General features: G+C 43.4%; 1 pseudogene; it reads right to left on the reverse strand.

Annotated features, from left to right (window-relative positions):
• Positions 1-1,988: 1,988 nt before the first annotated feature.
• Positions 1,989-18,123, reverse strand: LOC116858944 (annotated as a pseudogene).
• Positions 18,124-18,132: the final 9 nt, after the last annotated feature.

The following is an 18,132-nucleotide window of genomic DNA, read 5'->3' on the forward strand; positions in this document are numbered from 1 at the left end:
GAAGAGAAAGGAGTTACAGGTCTCGGGTAGGGAGAGAAGAAGGCAGGCTGCAGACAGGCAATCAAACTTGGAGTGAAATAAATAGCAAAGGCAATAAATCAGGCATGACTATGTGCCTAGTCTAGTTACATGTTACCTTTGGGCCTTTGCACATACCCTCAGCACTTTGCTCCACCTCAGCTGCCTGAGCCTATGAACCCACTGCACATCTGACTGCACCAGCTTCAGCTGGACAGTTACCTCTTTGGGGATGTCAGTCTTTCCCCATCACCTGCCACAGGCCAAACAACTGCATAGCTCAAGTTTCTCGTTCCTTGTACCACTTCCAGGCTTGCCACACAGTGGGCTGTGGGATCTGGCCTCCCTAGGGGTGGCTGGATGAAGCAACCTGAATATATGAAGGAAACAAGAGGAATCGGATCAGATACACTGCTTCTGCTTCTCTTTGCCCATCAACTTTAACAGGAATTTTCTTTGGCTGTGAATATAGTGGTTAAATACATAAGGGTTTATTCTCTCTCATGCAAGATCAGAAGTGGGCAGTCTAGAGCTGGTATGGAATCTCCATAAGATCATCAAGGAATCAGATGTCTTCTGTTTTTTCTCCTTTCCCATCCTTTAGGCATGGCTTAGATCCTCAAAGTCACAAGATGGCTGCTGATTCCCGTCCATTAATAAGATGAAAGAAGAGAGTGCAATGCTACTTCTCTATCCTTCATCCATTGTAATACAAATATGGTATAAGAAATTAGAACAACTGTGCTTTTCAAAAAAACCCACCTAGATGTGAGGAATCTGTCCTCCTCCTCATCTAAGGGCTCGTGTTCTCTCAGCTGCTCTCTGGAGTTATTGTTTTATTACTGAGGAATTCCCAAGAGGTAGGTGTGAGGAAGTCAATCTATGTCGCCACTGTAGGTGTGGATAGGACCGTGTGGATTTTGGTTTCACGCATACTGATGTTCTGGCAAGAAGGACATCATGTCTAATAGGATGTGATGGCCTGGCTCTCAGTTACATCCTCATGTCCGCTGCCTTAGTACTGAAGAATGAGAACTCACGGACGAGCTATACCTGGAGTTAACTTTGGCTTTGTGATATTCTTTGAGACTAGACACAGCCCATCTCCTGGTTCAATGTGGCTGGCTTCTTCAGCCTGGAACCCCACCCAGCTGCCATGGCTAAAGCTGGCTTGCAACTGGACTTTGAACCTTTGGTGTGTATTATTTTTCCCTTATACACAAATACATTACAAGAAAGGGAAGGTGGTGTGCCCAGGGTATGGATGGAACGGCAGAACCAGGCTAAGGGATTTTAGTTATCAGTGAGATTAAACAAATATAAAACAAAAACACAACCACTAACCTAGAAACAAGGGCGATGGGCTAGTCTACTAGAGCGCAACGGTCAGGTTAGAGGGCGGAAGAGCCCAAGGTCAGGGAAACAAAGGATCCTGAGCAAAGATCACGTGCATACCCAAAGGAACCTCCAAGAAGAGTGGATTAGGAGCTAATAGCACCATTACAGTGAAGGTATTTACAGTCCTGCATACTTCCTAGCTTCATGTTGATTTTCTTACTAAGGTGTCTAGTTCTAGAAAGTACTGGGGACTAGAGACTAGAGACTAGGGACTCAAGTTCTCATGATCAGAGAGGTTTTCACATACTGAGAAAATATGTCGTAAGTGGCAGGCACCACACTGGGGGCACGGCAGTGCACAGATATGAGATAGTTCCCGTTCAATAAATAGATAAATAAATAAAGCTTATCTTAGGGTCCCATTCAAACACTTACAAAACATATTGATTGGAGAACTTCTGACTCCTCTGGGGATTGTGAGAGTATTATATAAAGTATGAGGCATCCCAGGGGAAGTCTGTGGCATGGTCCACTGGGACTATTTATTGAGACTCTAGACCAAACGGAGGCATGAGAATAAGCAGAAGTTAGCGCTCAAACAGAAAAGCTTCCTTTTCTTGCACCAAGGTGTCTTAAGTCTCTGTGGGGGTCCCTTGCAGGACAGAAGCATGTCTGTGAAACTCTGAAGCCTGGCTGGCATAAGGTCGCTGGTGTTGGATGATGGAGGACTTGCATCAGAACACCTTCCCACACACGCTGCACTCATAGGGCTTCTCTCCGGTGTGCACTCTGATGCTGAGTAAAGGGTCTCTTCTGGAGGAAGGCTTTCCCACAGTCGATACGTTTATAGGGCTTGTCTCCACTATGAATTTTCTGATGCTGTTTAAGGGATGAGTGGTCAAAGAAAACTTTCGCGCACTCATGACATTCGAAAGCACGCTCTCCCATGTGTGCTCTGCGGTGGCGAATGAGGGAGGAGCGGTCAACCAGGGCTTTGCCACACCCCTGGCATTCCTAAGGCCGCTCTCCAGTGTGAGTGAGCCGTTGGCATGCAAGGATGCTTTTCTGGCTAAAGGATTTCCCACATTCTGTACACCCGTAAGGACTTTCTCCAGTGTGACTTCTCCAATGCTGAGTAAAAGACGAACGGACAAAGAAAGCCTTGCCACATTCATGACATTTAAAGGGCTTCTCTCCCGTATGAGTTTGCTGATGTTCAGTAAGAGTTAATCGATCATAGAATGTTTTCCCACATTTGCTGCACTTAAAGGGGCTCTTCTCACTGTAAGACATCAGGTGTTTCTTAAGACTACTTCTATAGCTGAAGGCTTTCCTGCACTCTTGACAGTTACAGGGCTTCTCTCCCATGTGGGTCCTTTGATGACGAGTGAGGGATAAGTGGTTATATAAGGTCTTCCCACATACACTGCATTCAAGGTTTCTCCCCTTACTGTTGGTTTTCTTGGCAGGAGTGGATCTTTGCGAGTCCTCCTTGGAGGAGGATTTCTTCAAAGTTTTCCCTGAAAGATGTTCTTTCTTGGTGCCCTCAAGGTTTTCTGGGCCAAGTACAAGACCCAGAGGACCATCTTTTCTCAGTGTTTCCATTAATGTCTTTTGTGACCTTGCTTTTTTAGAAACATCCTGCCTTTGAGTTGGGTCCTGGCTCTCAAGTCTAGTGTTCTGGTCTAAAACAAATAGAAATTACAGATATAACTGGGTCTTAATGCTAGTGAAAAAGAGAAAATTATCTATATTACGAAAAGAATGAACCGGAGTTCATTCTGGGTGGCTCAGTTGGTTAAGTGTCTGCATTCCGCTCAGGTCCTGGGGTCCTGGGATCGAGTCCCACATCAGGATCCCTGCTCAGTGGGGAGTCTGCTTCTCCTTCTCCCTCTGCCTCTCCCCCTGGCTTGTGCTCTCTCTTTCTCCAACGCTCTCAAATAAATAAAATCTTTAAAAAAAGAAAAGAAAAGAATGAATACAAAATACTGCCTGGTTTATTGGTAACTCCTCAAAAGAAAAACATCACAGAGAGGCTGAAAAATGGCAGAGTTAGAACAGAGAAGAGAAGTAGAAGGTATGCATTAGCCCACCACCCATGTTTCTGTTGTTCATTCATTAGATATTTACTAGATGCCTACACAGTGCTCTAAGAAGCCACTGGGACTCTATTGAACAATAGAGATATGGCCCGGCCCTCATGATGCTTATATCCTACACGACAGAAGACAGAGAGTAAACAAATAAAATGGAACACATATGGTAAGTCCAGTAAAGGAAATAAATGAATGGAAGTTGGAATGGGGTCTTTTTTAGAGGGAAAACTTAAGAATGGTCATCTAGAGGTGACATTTAAGTAGAGCTCTGGAAGATATGTGAGCCATGCAAACAACCAAAATAAGAACATATCAGGGAGAGGTACATGCAGAAAAGCAGGGAAGAAGCATGGAAATGACTGCTCAGTTTACTACATGTCTGTGAGTTTAAACAGCAGCGAGTAAGTGGGAAGATCGGCTAGAACCCAAGAAAGTGAACTGTCAATGACAATGGTTTTTAAGGGAAGAGGCAAGAGATAAGGTAAAAGGTAAGTAGGAAAGATAAAAAAGTGTTATCAGAGTTAAATACAAATAGGTCTCAACCCTTCCCTCAGCCCACTCCCCCCAAGCCCCCAACAGGTGGGACCCTGATGTCTGTCTGTTCATCTGACAAGTACCTAAGTGCTGTATACCACATACTGTTCCAGACACTGGAGTCCAGTAGTGAACCACATAAAACCTCTGATGGAGTTTATATTTTCATCAGGGTAGGTATGGACAAACACGAAACAAACAAGTAAAAATATGGTACATTAGGAGGACACACTGAGAAGTGAGCTAGGTAGTGCAGGGGAGGAGGAAAGAGATGGAGAGAGTTCAGTTATGGACTAGGTCATCAGGGCAGTCTTGACTGAGAAGACAGCGCATTTGAGCATAAACCTCATAAAGGAGACAAGAAAACCATGTGGCTCTCTGGGCCTGAGTTTTCCAGACAAAGGCCCAGTACAGCAGTCACCATTCTCCACAGGCCTATGGCTAGCCCAAGGAGTGCTCCGTAAGTGAACTGTCCCGCAAAATCCCAACTGCCCAGTTCACACATACCTAGAAAAGTGCTTCCTGGGACTTGACTTTCTTCATCTTTCTGAAAATCAAGTTTCCATGGCTCTTCACCTCTCTTCAACTGGAAAATCACGTCAGATTTAGGAACTAGAAGTCCTGCTTGCAAAGGACAAAATGAGAAACGGCTGTTTGGGATGGAAATTCACAACCATCCCAGGGTTAAATAAGATCCTCTAAGTCCCTAGAGAGGAAAATGGAAGTATCCAAAAAGCATATGCTAATTTCTAAACTAAGATGCTAATTCTCCTTCTCTGAAGGGAAGTCAGTACTGACTTTTTAGAAAATCTGAATTAGATTATTGAAGTAGTTGCCCTGATCTAGGAACCTCCCCCAGATGGAATTAGTATTCTTGTGAGTTGAGGGGAAATTCTTAGTTTAGAGAAGTGGAATGTGGAGAAGGTTCCGGACCTCAAGGAACTAAGGTGAAGAAGCTACCCTACTTTCTTTTGTAGCTTTTTAAATAATAGATTTGTATCCCTCGGGGCACCTGGGTAGATCAATCGGTTAAGCGGCTGCCTTCGGCTCAGGTCATGATCCCAAGGGTCCTGGGATCAAGGCCCACTTTGGGCTCCCTGCTCAGCAGACAGCCTGCTTCTCCCTCTCTCTCTGCCTGCCACTCTGCCTACTTGTGCTCTATCTCTCTCTCAAATAAATAAAATAAAATTAAATTAAAAAGATTTGTATCCCTTAATTACACTTCTGTGCAATTATACTGAATCTGATGCAACTACAAATTAAAGTGGAACAGTTTAAGGAATATTATTCGGCTTACATGCAGTTAATATTAATCCTTAAAACTGAAAACATTAGTAAACAATTTTTTAGAAATCCTTAAAAAGAAATATTAGAATGTCTTTGGCTTTTAATGAGTTAAAGTAGTGACTTTTATAAATGTCATATATGTATAAATTTACATAGTGACATATATACATTTTCTATATTTAGTTTTTAAATGTATTACTAAATGTTTAAGACATACAAAGGGCATAAAGACTAAGACAAACACCTACGAACCAATCATCTAACTTAAGAAATAAACATTAAAATTAAGATTGAAGCCCCTCCCTCACTCTCTCTTCCTCCCCACCATGAGGCAACCACTGCACTAAATTTGTTGTTAATCACTATGCATTTAATGTTTCCTCATTTTCTTTGTAGCTTTTAAAATATTTCATGTTCAGGGCACCTGCATGGCTCAGTCATTTGGGTATCTAACTCTTGATTTTGGCTCAGGTCATGATCTCAGGGTCGTGAGATCAAGCCCCATGTCTGGCTCTGTGCTGAGCATGGAGCCTGCCTGGGATTCTCTCTCTCGCTCTCCCTTTGCCTTTAATTTTTTAAATTAAAAAAAATATATATGCTCATTGTAGACAATTAAGAAATATAAAAAAGAGAAAAAGTTACCTGTAAGCTTACTAGTCAAAGATAATTAGGGGTAAAATTCTGGTGTAGATTCTTCCAGACTTTTTCTATGCATATAGATATATGTTGTAAATGTACTTTGGTTCCAATCATTTCGTACACTGCTTTTATCATTTAATAGGATATCATTAATATCTTGCTAACTCTATAAATATCATTCATGGTCAAGGCCCATACTACACTGTAGTCCATTATGGATGTATGATGATTCATTTACATAAATCCCTATTCCCAAATGCCTGCGTTGTTTCCATCGTTTCACAATTTTAGGCAAAACACAGATAAACAGTTATCTGATTTTCCCCCCTTATGAAAATCCCCAGGAAAGGGGATACCCATTTTCCATTTTATATAATACAATTTTTTGCTTAAAGCTAGGGTCTCAGACCAAACTTCACTTACCCTACAGACTCTATCCAGATCAAAAAGGCCATTTACTGACAGTCCTGAGAGCCATTAGTTAAACACAAACAACAAAAGTTAAATAAACCCACAAACCATTTATACTCTTCCCAGGGATCTATCCAAAGATGTACAATTCTGCCCCAGTAAGAAAAGTAGGGCCATGTTTACACACACACCCAACGGCAGATTCTGAGTCACCAAGGAAAGTCATGCTTATCCAAAGAAACAAACCCTGATAGTTCTCCAGCATCACCTCCCTGTAAAGACCCCTCTGAATAGGGACCAGTTGCTTCCATTCATCCTTTGAGAACTTCACAGCCACATCCTTAAACTTGAGTGACTTCTGAAAAGACAAACATGTTCTTATTCACCTATGTGTCTTCTTTTATGTCTTACCAAGGAAGAGAAAAGAATACAGCACCAGAAGATGTATGAAATAGGAAAGAAATGGTTTTAATGATGTAAGGGCACTGGTATTTTACATAAGGGATATAAGTCTGAGGGACACCTGGGTGGCTCAGTCGGTTAAGCGTCTGAATCTTGATCTCAGCTCAGATCTTGATCTCAGAGTCATTGAGTTCAAGCCCTGTGTTGGGCTCCCCACCGGATGTGGAGACTACTTAAAAGAAAAAAAAAAGATGGGGTACCTGAGTGGCTCAGTGGGTTAAGCGTGTCTGCCTTTAGCTCGGGACTGAGCCCTGAATTGGGCTCCCTGCTCAGTGGGGAGCCTACTTCTTCCTCTCCCTCTGCCCTCCCCGCTGCTCATGCTCATTCTCTCTCTCTCAAATAAATAAAGAAAATCTTAAAAAAAAAAAAAAAAAAGAGGTACAGATCATACCTCAGTTCTGTGACCCGAGGCATGAAACTCTTGGTGATGGCCTATGTCATATCCATGGCTGAGCCTCCAAACTTCAGGGACCGTTATTAGTCTTAATTTTTTTAAACTATAAAATTTAAGAATTAGATTAGATGATCTTTAAGTTCCCTTTCAGCTCTAACATTCATGGATCCACGATATCTCAGGCTGAACAGCTGATTCTCAAGTCAAGGGAAGATCCATGATAAGTGTACGTGGAACAGAAGATACTTTTAAGAACTAAAACTGGAGAAAAAAGATTAAAAATATGATGTCCCTTTGAAAGGGACTAGAAGATTCAGAATTTTTATATTCTCATGAAAGTTCTAAACACTCCCTGAGCTACTGCTAAGGGGAGAACTGCCTCAGTCCTCTGCTCCCGTCCATTACAAAAAACATGATGGGGCCGGTCACCCAGGCGTTATGAAGGGCCATTCAGAAGGAAGATCCCTACAGCTGGGTTGTATGGTGAGAAAGAGGAGAATCTGAAACCAGCAAACATACTAGTCTTCTCTATAGAGCCCAACTTCTATCATAATGGGATCATCTCTAAGGCTTGCAAAGAAGCTCGTGACTAAAGGAAGTTCAACTCACCTGCCACCTGGCTGCCATTCTCTCCTCTTCTATGTTCTCTTGGAAAAGGCCCAGGACAGAGCTGGCAGAGCTAGAGAAGGAGACATGAAAGATCCCATTCTGTAGTTCTCTGACTCAAACTAAAAATCTCTACATATCAATTTGGTATGAAACAGTCCTTACTCTCAATATTCTTCGAAGAGCAGAGCAAGCCTAGAAGTAAATTCACCCTTTCTCAGGAGATGGGAATTATGGATATTGCCACAACTCTGTTCCTGAGTTAGTAGCTTCCTGGAAACAGAACCTATATCAGAAAACTATTAAAAAAAAAAACAAAGAGTTTACAATGAAGTCAATTTTTACCCCCATTTTATAAATCTATAATAAGCATTATATTCTGTAGTATTTTGATATAAGCAAGCAATTTAATAAATAACTCAATTTGACTTTTAAATTCAAGACAACCAGGAGGATGCTTATATTAACATTTTTTAAAAGCTATTGTGAAGACTATACGATCACCAATAAAACAGTAAAAGCAGATTAGTGTACTAGTGTATTAGTCAAGTTTAGTTTAGTTCTAAGGACCAGAAATACATTTAAGCCAGGTCAGGTGTTATTTATAGGATACAGTGGGCATTATAAGGATACTGAAATTAAATAGCATCTAGGTCGGGGCACCTGGGTGGCTCAGTGGGTTGAGCCTCTGCCTTTGGCTCAGGTCAAGGTCATGGTCTCAGCGTCCTGGGATCAAGCCCTGTATTGGGCTCTCTGCACAGCGGGGAACCTGCTCCCCAACCCCCCGCCTGCCTCTCTACCTACTTGTGATCTCTCTCTCTGTCAAATAAATAAATAAAATCTTTAGGGAAAAAAACCCAAAACACACAGCATCTGGGCCTTATGACATCTGTGGCCCCTACTGGGATCTGAAGAGCACTGGCCTCCTGTCCTAATTCCTTTCTGATTGCCAAAGTCCCAAGTACAGGTTCAAAAAAGTGACTGCACTTCATCCAACCAAGAAATGGAGTCAGACACCAGATTCTAGAAATTCCAGCCAGCTTCTTTAGGGTCATTTTTTTTTTTTTTTTTTTGGTCATGGTCATTTTTTTAAAAAGTTTATTTATTTTTTAGTTTATTATTTCTACACACAACACGGGGCTCGAACTCACAACACTGAGATCAAGAATTGCACACTCCTCCAACTGAGCCAGCTCCTCTGTTACCATTTTTTAAAGTTTCCACAGCACGAGGAGGCTATACGCAAAATGACACCCAACTATTCAATGGTGAATGCAGGCCTGAATACAACTGCTTTTCCAGGGCAGCAGGACCAACCAGTGGACCGACTGACCAATGCCCCTACATGGGCTGGCATCACAGAAGACCATGAGAAATAAAGGATTAGCTAGACAGCTAGTGTATCCAGAGTGTAATGGTCACCTGCAGAGGCAGACAGGCCCCACCCAAAGTTTGGTTCCAATACTGAGAATGATGATGCCATGTAAACACAGACCAAGTGTATGAAAAGGTTCATTACTTACGTAACTGAGGTCTAGACCAGGGTCAGTCTCTCAATCCGGCCCAAAATGGCTTGAGAGAGTGAGGAAAGGAGGCTGGGTTTTTATTGTGCTTAGGAAGGGGCTTGTGTGATGTGGATCTCTTGCCAAGGCCCAGGGAGACAGCATTCAAGCTTTCTTATCAGCTTGTACAGGTGTGAGACTCAAGGGGAAGGAAGGGTGAGTCTTAAAAGCTGTCAGCAGTCAAATATCAAAAAGCGAAGGCAGACTACACAGAGTAACTATCCATCTGGAACAGGATGAAGAATCTCTGTCCTCTTCTCTCCAATCCTACTCATCGTTGGGCCTGATATGGAGACCACCTGTGACATAACAGTACCTGGAAGACAAGAGAGGTAATATTCTCAAGAGAAAAATGCATTCATCTGACAGAAGTTTTATTCAGGGAATCTGAAAAACCCTTCCAGGAGTGGCCAGAACAATGGTCTTCCCAAGCTTGCCCACAGAGAAAGCTAGAACAATATTCTGTCGGGGTTCTATTACAAAGGCTGTTGCAAGATGGAGTCAGTACCAGCAGGGAGGACGGAAGAGTAGAAAAAAAGGGTAAAGGGATCCATCAGTGCTCATCTGAGGCTGATTCTATGTAACATAATCCCTATGGTCCAGCGGGATAAATCCTATTTGGTACCATCTTTGGGATTCCGATATGGTTGTGATCCACTACCAATCAGATTTTTTTTTTTCATTAATAGAGTTGTGTACCCTGCTGGATACTGAAGGATGATGTTGCTGCACATTCTTTATCCCTTGCTCTTAAGATCTCTACACAGAGAACCTGGATATGCCATCTTGGACATTTAGAATGGCCAATAGCAAGATTATATTTGTAATTTCTGTGTATGTAGGCCATCTGATATGGGCATGGAGGCGGCCACAAATGAGAATGGAACTGAGATAAAGGGTGCTCTCTCAAGCCATCAGGGCCTAAATGGGTCTTACATCTCTTCATCTCCAAAGAGAATGTTCTCAGAACATTGTCCTTTGTACAGATAAGGCTCAATGAGGTAACTCCCAGCCCTCCTGGGCTTACTGATCTAACACCCACAATTCACTGGCCATGGTCTCTGCATCTCCTACTCAGAATTCTCGGGACCTTATCTGTTGTTAGCCATTGAGAGACTAATGACCTTAGACCATGTTTCCACCTCTTGCCCACTCAGCCATACCCAGGAGCAGAAAGAGCAGTTCTCAGAGAAAGGGACTATGGCAAGGACAGGGCTACTACTCTACATAAAGTAATTTTCTTAGTAGTCCTATTTCAGGGTGAGTGACAGGCAACAGGGAGCAGCTACTGTTCTGTCTCTTGAGCTCTGCCAATACGTCACACTTTTCAAGGAAATGGCTCTACCCACATGGATACAATAATAAAAACGGACTCTACTTTCTGGCCAAAGATGATTGGCATCTGAACCAATTAGTCCTTCTCATGGAATTTTGGAAGCGGAACCAAGAAAAAGAGGTCAGTCTCTTCTCATGAGGCTCCACTGGGGAGCCCTTGACAGTCACATTTTGTCAAGCCATCAGAGAGCAGAAAAAGCTGGTCAGCAGTGACAGGAAAATACGAAATATAAGTACATACAGAAGCAGAGGCAGGGGGTTAAGAGAGGGTCCCCGGTCCCAGTTTACCCACCTGTATTCTTTTATTTGGGGCTCCGTGACCTAAACAAATATCCTCAGAATAAAATCTCCCCCCCACCCCCATACTAGTTTGATCTGGGTTCCCGTAATTTGCAACCCAGAGACCCAGATAAGTAGCAAAGGCAACCCTTCTACCTTCCTCACCTAAGGTTTCATTGTTGATGTTCTGCTACCAGACTTCTCCTCTCAAGAGCTCTTTGGAGTCTGGCGGGTACATAGAGGACACAGCATCCAATGTGGCTCACAGAACCAAAAGGTGATATTAATCTTAAGATGCCCACCAGTGTCATTAAAATAAGCTATGGCTGTTTCCAGCCAAGCCTATAAACTCTTTTCCAATCCAGAACCAAATGGATCATCATGATGAAACAAAGAGTCAGGGTCTTTATCTTCCTTGAACTCTCAGATTTCTGATTCAATCGCCTAGTATGTAAATTATCTTTGTATCTTTATCTTTCCAAGTAGGTGGTAAATGTTGGGACTCACACCTTGGTTCCCTCACACTAAGAAAGCTACTTCCACATAGCACTCCAGAACTAGCTGCAGACTAACTGAAATACCAAGTTGTGCACGAAGTCTGGCTGGCATTGGAAAGCAGCACTCAGAAGAGGGAGCACCACTGGGCAGCTCCAAGGAGCCGGGTGTAAGAGGTTGAAACGCCTGGACCTGGCCCAGGGAACGGAGAGAAATGAGCGATTGAGGTGTTTTCCGGAAAAGACGGACCAACAGGGTTCTGTGGGCCCAGTTCAATCCCGATGTACTGAACCCCTACTACGGGTAAGCAGGGGAAGGACAGCAGGGTAAGCTTCGGAAAGGAAGGCTAGGGGAGGAAATGCACCGTTCTACCCGCGGGACACGCACAGCAGAGCGCGGCCCTGCGCACCCCAGAGCACTCACACTGGGATCAGGCTAGCGACATCTCACTACACCTCCCAGCCACGTCGTCACCCTGAGCAGCGCCCGGCCTGCAGCTGGCGCCTCCTCCCCTGCCCCGCAGCAGGTCGGATCCAAGGTCAGCCTGGAGAAGGGGCCAAGGATAGTTCGAAACATCCCATTTCGGTTCCACCCTCACGTCATCGCGTCTCGCATCCCTCCTTCCTTCCCGGCCTTTCTTCAACACCTCCCTCCCCCGGCCGCCGCTCCCACCACACCCTGCTCCTGGTCCTCACCTTGGGCGCCAACCTACTCGCGGCGGCCCCACGAGGAGCAAGGACCACAGAGCGCCGGCGCACAGTGCCCTCAAAAAACTACGATTCCCAGAAGGCCCCGAGGCCCCGCCCCCTGAGGTACCAACGCGGTACTCGAATGTGCCCTTCAAAAGGTGGAAATTGATATTTGGAGTAAAGATGAAGGGAGGCCGAGGGGTGAAGGGGTGAAGAACTAAAGCTGTCTCCTAGACCTTTTCGCCTGCCCCAGGCGGAAGCCCCACCGCGTATGCCTCTGTTTTTATGCTGCTAACAGTTCAGTTCTCCAGGAGGATCTTTGTAACCTCTGCTCTCCCCAGGCCCCTGCTGCTTCATCTTCCTCACTTTGGGCGGGGGAGGTGCGGGGAGCGGAAGAAGCATCCGAGGGAATTCCTATACTTGCCTGTAATCAGATATACAAATGCGCCTTTCCTTACGTCCACTCTACTGCCCTCTCCAATTATAACAATAAACAAGAGCTAGACCTGAGCTCTGCAATTCTGTAAGTTAATAAAGTCCCTTTAGGCTTAAGCAAGTTAGGGAAGAATTTTCTGTCCCCTGTACCTGAAGGCATCCTGGTACATGTTCACATCTCTCACATTTTAAAAGAAGTATTCGCTTAGTCTTACGTCCCCCTCCAGCTACCAGTCCTGACCTCTCCTTCTTCTAAAGCCAAACTATTCAGCACTGAGGATACTTGTTATTTCTACCTTCTACTCCCCACTCATTCCTTAACCACATTCATTCCAACACGGCTTTGGCGTCACCATCCCGGTTACCGATAAACACGCGGGGAGTGGACGTTAGTGCTTTGTCTTCCCGCTTCCCACCACCACGGTGAAAACCTTTATATTTAGCCAGCTGGGTTCAGTTTAGTATGGTCCCAGTTTTGCTGGCAAAATCCAAAGCACCGTAGTCAGGAGCCAGTTGAATGTATGCCTTCTCTCCCTCGGGCCTGATTAGGGTGTTGACCTTGGCTCTGTCAATGTCATAGGGCTTCTTCAGGGCCTGTTTGATCTGGTGCTTGTTGGTCTTGACATCCACAATGAGCCAAGTGTGTTGTCTTACATTTTCTTCATGGCTGACTCCATAGTCAGGGGTGATTGATGGTGGCATAGTGGTCAACCTTGTTTCTCCTGGCGGCGGTCTTTGGAGGGTGTTTGGGCTGCCTTCAGAGACACAGTGTCTTGGGCTGTACAAATGTAGGTGACCTTGGATCTTCTTTTCTTTGTAACTGTGGATGCCTTTCAGCACCACTTTCTTGGCCTTCAAAGTTTTTGCTTTGGTTTCTGCTTTGGAAAGGGCAGGGTTTTCCTTTGCCTTTGGTGCCATCTTCCTGAAAAGGCTAATGCTTTGTCTTTCTTGACCACTTGGCGGCATTGAATACTTTTTTGCTATCCTCTTTCTTGAAAGTCTTTCTGTGACCCTGCTCTCACCTAGTGTTTCTCTTGCTTCCCTATCCTCTTCTATTCACTCTGCTTTTATGGGCTCTTCCTCTCTTCATGCCTGTCTAATCTCCATATTCTTTGGACTTATCTTAGATCCTAGTCTCTTCCTACCTACACTTTGATAAATTATTTCCCACCACTCACCACCCATATATCTGGGATCACTCTTTTCACCTTCAGTTTTGCCTACAGAACATTCCCACATATGTCTGGATATTTCATAAGCATCTCAAGCTCAATGTATTCAAATGAGCTTACTCTCTACCCTCATTCTAAACACCTTGGGTGCACTACCCCATATTCTCTTGGCCCAAATTTTACCCCAGCCATGCTGCAGCAACCACTTCTGCAAACATAATCAGATAAACCCTTGCTTCAGTTGTACCCCACCCTTGTCACTTTACTCCCTGGAGTTAGTCTCTGACTTTGCCAAAGGGGATGACTACAGAAACCTTGAGTGTTCATGCAGCAACACTTAACCAACAGGGAATGGGAGCCAGTAGATAAATGCTCCCCGCTTCAGGGGCAGACAATTATGAAGCTCATGCAACATGACTCCCATGTCCCAATGGGGTTGAGCCTCAGTTGCCCATGGCAGTGACTAACTTGATTACGTGCTACTTACTGGCTTTTTCTCCTTCTCTTTTTAACAGATACTGCCATTACTATAATGAATAACTTAATTATTTTAATTATTTAAATCTTGCTTTATCATATTATGTACAATGCAAAAAAAAAAACCTCAGGGGCGGGCTAATAAAAATAAATTGCTAGTGTGTTAGGTGAAGCTAAATTTACACTGCTATCGGCGGATCAACTTAATGGGTATAGAAAAGAATTAACTAGATCAGTGGCTACACATCAATCAAAGGGCAACTTATAGCTGCCTTCCAATATAGAAACAAGGTGAAGCACAGAACTAGCTACAGTTGACTCCACTTCATTAGCTTTTCTGTAATATCAGAGACACTTAACTTCCAGGATCTAGCTTTTTGATCAAACCAAGGAATCAGAAAGAAAATGGTGGGAAAATCACTCCCAAGACCTCCAACTTTATCATCATGGCTGTAGTTTTCCTTTTTTGTATTGACAATCTTGGAGTGGTGGGGGAGCTCCAGTGGCTTCTACTGGGCACATCCTTCGCCAGCACCCATTCATGCTTTGCTCATTCTAACAGAACCCCTCCTCCCTCCAGAATCATAATAAGTGGATTCTAATAGTCTGCTCAGAAAACATGAAATGATCACACAAAATAATTTTCATCTTTCACTAACGGGCAATCTTAAGATACTTCCTCCTCCATATCCTGGTTGGGTTGTTAAAGATTCATAAATAACAATCTCTTCCCCACCTGAGGTAACAAAAGATCCAACTCAGAACAAAGGAGACAGGCACACAGAGATCAAAGCAGCTGTTTTGAGATGTGTTAAAATGTGTCTGAGGGATGGTAAGAACAGGCCTCCCAGTCTTGGACCCCACTTGACCTACTGGAAGCAGAAGTCTACCTTATACAGGTGCAGAGTGCTTGCCACATGGCCAGAAGCAAGCATCCCTCCAACAGCTCCAATGACCAAAACAATCCCTTTATCTTTTCCCTCTAAAAGCTCCTGATGGCTATCTGAAATTGTGCTGTTCAATGCAATAGCTATTGAGCACTTGAAATGTGTCTAGTCTGAATTTGAGACGTGCTCTAAATACAAAGTAGTTGAAGATTCAGTTTTTTTAAAAAAGGATGTAGGGTATCTCAATACTTTTTGTATTGATTACATGTTGAAGTAACATTGCATGAAAATTTTAAATATTTGAATTAAATTCAAATACTGAAATATTAAAATTAATTCCATCAGTTTCATTTTTGATTTTAAAAATAGGGCATACTTCCAATTTGACCAATTTCTGGTTCCAAGATTTGTACTCCTGATGATCATTTGGTGAAGCTAACACCTCAAAATTTAAGGCCTCCATGGGGCGTCTGGGTGGCTCAGTGGGTTAAAGCCTCCGCCTTCAGCTCAGGTCATGATCCCAGGGTCCTGGGATTGAGCCCCACATCGGGCTCTCTGCTCAGCAGGGAGCCTGCTTCCTCTTCTCTCTGACTGCTTCTCTGCCTACTTGTAATCTCTGTCTGTCAAATAAATAAATAAAAAAAAATCTTTAAAAAAAAAATTTAAGGCCTCCAGTACTGTATGCCCTCTTGGAAGATATCAGTTAAAAGGAAAATGGCCCTTCCCTCAGAATTTTTAGTAGGAGGTAGAACAGCACTTCACATTTTTTAAAATGCTCTGCAGATCACCAAATTTAAAAAAGGAACAAAGGGAATGTCCCCATTGTTTCACTTATCACCATACTCAGAATTCCATTAGTGTTCTGAATTTGTTCTAGTCTCATCTTGCTGACAATGGCAGAATATCTTGAGGGAAATACTCGATCGCCTCAGTTTATTTTTAACAAGGGAATAGATTAAAGATTCAGAACTCTCAGATATAGTCCAGTCAAAAGTCTGTCAATAGTCCCTTTTATTTTCTACTTGACATTATTAAATAATACCAGACATTAACCACTCTGATAGATTCTGCACTCTCTGAAGTGTTTTTCTTCAAGTTGCTTCAAGAGTCCACACGTGAAAAGTCTTCCCTGTCACTCATCTGCTTTAAGAAAGGCGGACAAATAGGGTTGTTAGTAGACTGGGGGGGAGGGGGTGTCTATTTGGCAATCCATCTTCTTGAATCTGACTTTACCTCTCAGGAGAAATGCATCTTGGTCCACTGGGATTCATACAGGTAAGCTAAATTCTAGACAGCCTTTCAGAATCAAGTCCTCTTCCGGGCTTCACTTCAAGCAACTAGGAAGGGAATGCAGATGCCTAGGGCCAAAGCTGCCTAGTCCCTGATCTTTAATAAAATAAAAATAAAGGACTGGGCCCAGGGCATAGAAGAGTTTTGGGAGTCAGAACTTAAAGTTCAGTGATGTGGAATCACATCAAGGCAGACCTTAAATATTCAGAGAAGCTTTCATTAAACAGGGAGCTATTTTAGGTCTCAAGTAAGGCAATGATGAGCAGGAAAGGGTCATTTAGAAAGACTGGTCTAAGCATAATGTGCAAAATGTCAGTAATGTGCAAAATGTAATTCGTGACACACACTTTTGATGTTAACCAAATATTGAGGTGCTTGTTTACTTTTCTGGCCTCTGGTGATGGGTTCTGGTTTATGAGATGTGGACACAAGTGATGGTCCTTAGAAATAACCTAAAATATCTTCCAGCTTTCTCTTCCATGATACCCTTAGAGGCAACATGTTCTAAATGATGAAGATGGAGTGAGACAGACTGACTCATATCAGATTTTATGTGAGATGTGAATTTTCAGTTTGGGGGTTACTTATTATGGCACCAAAGCTTAACATACCCCTGTTCAGTAAGGAAGAGGGAAGGGATGCCTGGGTGGCTCAGTCGGTTAAGCCCCTGCCTTCAGCTTGGGTCGTGATCCTGGGGTCCTAGGATCAAGTCCTGCATCTGGCTCCTTGCTCAGCAGGGAGCCTGGTTCTCTCTGCCTCTACCTGCTTGTGCATGCATGCTCTCTCTCTCTCTCTCTCTCTGACAAATAAATAAAATCTTTTAATAAAAAAAAATAAGGAAGAGGGAAGAATTCAATGACTACCACAGTAATGGGAGCCTGAGAGGATAAAGGCGCAGTCTACACCGAAAATTCAGAGAAAGGATGTACACTCAACAGATGTTTTAAATAGAGAGAACCTGGTAAGTAGAAAAATCACTAATTCAGATAAATATTTATTGAGCACCTATTATGTGCAAGGCACTGTGTGAGATGCAAAGACACCTAAGTCACGTCTCCAAGTGCTTCTAATCTAGTTGAGGAGATGATACCTGTACATAAATTATTAAACAAACCATATAGCATAATGGTTAAGAGAATAGACTTTGAAGGTAGACTTGTATTCAAGGATTAGCTTCACCTTTTACAAGCTGTGTCACTTTGGGCAAATTATTTAATACCTCTAAACTTTAGTCTGCTCATCTGTAAAATGAGGATAGTAATAGTACCTACTTCTACTTCACAGGGTTGGTGAGAGGACCAAACAGTCTACTCTTTGTCAAACTCTCCACTGAGTGCTTACCCCATAGTAAGCGCTCAGTAAGTGCTAGCCAGCAGCAGTAGTAGCAGTAGCAGTAGCAGTAGCAGTAGTAGTAGTAGTAGTAGTAGTAGTAGTAGTACAAAGGAACCTAGAAGTTGGGACACAAAGAACAAGACGAGGGCCCAAAAAAGCTCCCAGGGAAAGGGATGCAAGCTATAAAAAGAAGTGTTCTGGAAACGACAGTGCTGCTCCAACTTCGCCTTCCCTCCTGCTCGAACCTCCGGTTATTAAAGTGCAGTGATACTTGGGGCCTCAGACAAGAGACATGTCTGACGATCACCTCCTAATATTTATCCTGTTGTCTAACAAACTTCCGCAAAGTGTCAACCCTTTAGAGTCACATCCTAACTTCCGGCATCCCACAGTT

The sequence above is a fragment of the Lontra canadensis genome, unplaced genomic scaffold, assembly GCF_010015895.1.
Source record: "Lontra canadensis isolate GAN:19392208 unplaced genomic scaffold, GSC_riverotter_1.0 scaffold144, whole genome shotgun sequence".
NCBI lineage: Eukaryota > Metazoa > Chordata > Mammalia > Carnivora > Mustelidae > Lontra > Lontra canadensis.